This window comes from Coturnix japonica, chromosome 2, assembly GCF_001577835.2.
Source record: "Coturnix japonica isolate 7356 chromosome 2, Coturnix japonica 2.1, whole genome shotgun sequence".
NCBI lineage: Eukaryota > Metazoa > Chordata > Aves > Galliformes > Phasianidae > Coturnix > Coturnix japonica.
Genome location: NC_029517.1, coordinates 46,288,622 through 46,292,092, shown reverse-complemented (window position 1 = coordinate 46,292,092; position 3,471 = coordinate 46,288,622).

Genomic DNA, 3,471 nt, shown 5'->3' with positions numbered 1-3,471 from the left:
TTCCCCTACTTAATCTGTTTAATGCATTTTGGCATTGATCATAATTAGTCAACCAACTGAAGAGATTTCAATAAGCTGACTAGGAGATCCAGCTTCAGTTCGTTCTTTGTGCCATTCAGCTTCTTCCTCTTTTCCCACCCTGCAAGAGGACCCCTGCTCCATCCTTCCACTACAAACATTCTACTGCCATGTCCTGTTCCCACCACTCTCTGTACAGTGAATAGAACAGACAGCAGTGGTGGGACTCCTGCACCATGGCATTTTGATGAAGGGTTATCCAGAGGATGGACAAAGTGCTAAGCCCAAAGGTCTCCTTGATCCTAAGTTGTTCTGCGGTCCCATGGAGCCCTTGGGGATGCTTCCTAAAGAAGAAATACCAGCAGCATCTCTTCTGTAGAGCTTACCATTTCAAATACCAACATGAAAGCTTGGGGATCAGTTCCCTTGCTTTAAGGGGTTTAAACAAAAATCTCTCCTGATTCCAGGAAAATCCCTATTCTTTCTCTCTGAAAAAAGCAAAACCTTTAGAGGATGCCAAAAGACAAGAAAGCCCTCCCTTGTTCACCTTTGGATAAATGAAAGTAACTGTTAAGTCCTGTCCCCTGTTTACACCTTTTTATGTCAAATAGGAGAGTTTAAAAAAACAAACAAAAAAACAAACAATAAGAAAACAACATATAAGCAGCTTTCAGAGCCAGGTTTGAAACATGATAGGTCCTAGGCCTAGTGGAGTTTATATATCTTAGCCAAGATCCCAAGGTATGAGTCCTGAGCAACCCTTTGAAGCAGGTTGCTTGGAAAACTGGGCTGTGAGGAGCCAGGCTACACAGCCTAGCACACTCCCTGTGGGGCTGCCACCTTCTCTCACCAGAGAGAGAGAAGCATCTTTCTCACCTCCCAGAGGGGCTGCAAGCAGGCTGAGCTGCAGCTGTCAGCTAAGAAGAGCGACAAACCTCTGCATGTGGTTGAGAAGGGTGGAGGTCAGCAAAGAAGAGCCACAGATAAAACAACAGGTCATGGAGTAATTACTTCAATCTGGAGCATAGGAACAGAAAGAGATCTAGGCTACAGGGAACTGAAACAGCCTGAAAAATGCAGTTAATGAAGCAGGAGTAAGATGATACAGTTCTGGTAACCCTGAGATGAGAAGTAATGGCCTCAAGTTGCACCATGGGAAGTTCAGTTTGGGCATAAGGAAAAATTTCCTTCTCCAAAGTGTTCAAGTATTAGAACCAGAGAAGTGGTGGAGTCACTGTCCCTGGAGATGTTCAGGGAATGTGGATTTGTGGCACTGACAGACACAGTTTAGTGGATGTGGTGATGGGTTGATGGTTGGACTTGATATCAGAGATCTCTTCCAACCAAAATGATTCTATGATTTTATGATTCTGAATCCCCCGTTTGTGATGGGAGTGACTCAGCAGCTGTAGTAGTAGTAATGTGTATAGGACAGAGTGAAAAAAAAGTGATCATGATGTGCAGGCAGGAATGCACCCAGGCAGCAAGGCCACAGGGAATCGGGTCTACTGACCCTCAGGTAAAAGAAAGCTGCCCTGGCTCTGCACAATGCAGCCAAGGCTTCTGTGCCACTTACCCTTGTCAAACATGCCAAGCAATTCCCAGGTACTTTCTCTTGCATCAGCGTGTATTAGGTAAGCAGAAACATGGCACAGTGATGCAATTATTTGGCTTAGCACAGCGCTAGGCACATCGTTGACACTGTGTGTTAAAGTGCTTCAGTTTGAGACCTTAGCCTCTGCCTCAAGCACAGATGCTTCAAAGAGATTATGAGAAGAATGAGTACCACTCTTGTTTCACTAGATGGAAAGTAATATCTCTTACCAGCTTCAGACCTGGCAAGCTAAACCACTAAACAGAATTTCACGTGAATTTCAGCAGGCAGGACTTAGTCCAATTAAGCAAATAGCACTGTCCCACTTCTTTTGAAATCAAAAAGAGCTTTGCCATTTACAGAAATCAAAAATTATTCATCCCACTTTTGCTTTTTGATGGGAACACTAATTTCAGAGGGTTCATGTCTCTGAGAAAGACAAAAAGTTACAGTCAATGAGAGGTGAACGCAACCAATCATGAGCTGACATCTGTCAGGCCAGTTGTGAGATGATCATCAGTTCAAGGATACTTCTGAGTTCACTTTTAGGGTTTGGTGTCATTAACACTCTAAAGCCAGATTTTTAGCATTCTGATGTTCCTCCTCAGGACCTATGTTTAGCTTCTGAATTACCCCTCCTTTGGGCTGGGAAATTGGCAACAATTAGATGAGTTGTCTCCAGCTCAGTGCTGGCCTGATATGTCACCTACCCTTCTGTACCCTATTGTTTCATCATACCGCACTCCTCCTAAGGAGACTTGTTTATATTTCTTTCATGTTTCATACTGTTTCCTGCTTCACTGAGATTAATGATGAAAGAAAGCGTAGTGCTTCTAATTGATCCTCTTCAGGTGACATTATCTCCTGCAAGAGCATCAATCAGTGGTGGTAAACATGTGTTTGACAAGAGTTTTCCTTTTCATATGCCACCTTGGAAATTTTAAGAACAGCTGAAGCTCTGCTGTTAAAGGCGGAGCAATACAAGAATGAGAAGTAACAAGTACAGGGAGGATGGCAATGGAAATCTCTCAGATCTCTGATGACGTGGTAGTGATTATAAGATCCAATTGATCAGACTGGCAAAACCTCTTCATTGAGAGCTGCCATTTGCACGCTAGCCTACACGTGTATAAGTCTCTGGGCACAGTGTGGTTCAGGCAATCTTCAGCAGCCTGTGAGTATGACCGTGTCAGCACATGGAAGACAGAAGTTCCCATTTTCAGCTATTTAAGAAAAGAGCAAAAAGGAGCAATCATGAGTCCTTGGCCCAGCCCAGGGTGCATCAGCTACTTGGAAGACACAAGAACACAGAGAATAGCTCTGAAGCTGACTGTGGCCTCAGTGACCATTCTTATGCAGAAGCAGAGTCCATTTTGGCCCTTAAATCAAAGTACTGCTGTTCTCTAGCCCAGGTGTAAAATGATGGTGGCTTTGCGGCCCCAGCAAACAAACGTTTTTGGCCCTACAACCTCTTCTCAAAACAGAAAAACCAAAAAAAAAAAAACCCAACAAACCCATCCTACTGGTTCTAATTCTTCATCACCTTGAAATCCATGCAGGTTATTCATCACATGAGCAGTGGGATTTCAGAAGGCTACGGAGAGAGTATTTTCTGCTCCCATGAGATTATGGTTTTTCATACATGGGTTGCACTGTGACAAGCAAATATGCAAGGAAGAATAAAATGAGATTGCTCAAGTGTTCAGCTTTTAATTCATCCCCATAATTGCCTGAAAATCTCCTTGACCTATTCTTCCTGATTCACACCTTCAAAAAACTGGGCATACTGAAACGAAGATGCTTCAGTTACATTCAGCTTTCTGAATATCAAGAAGATTCATTTAGAATATACTAGGGGA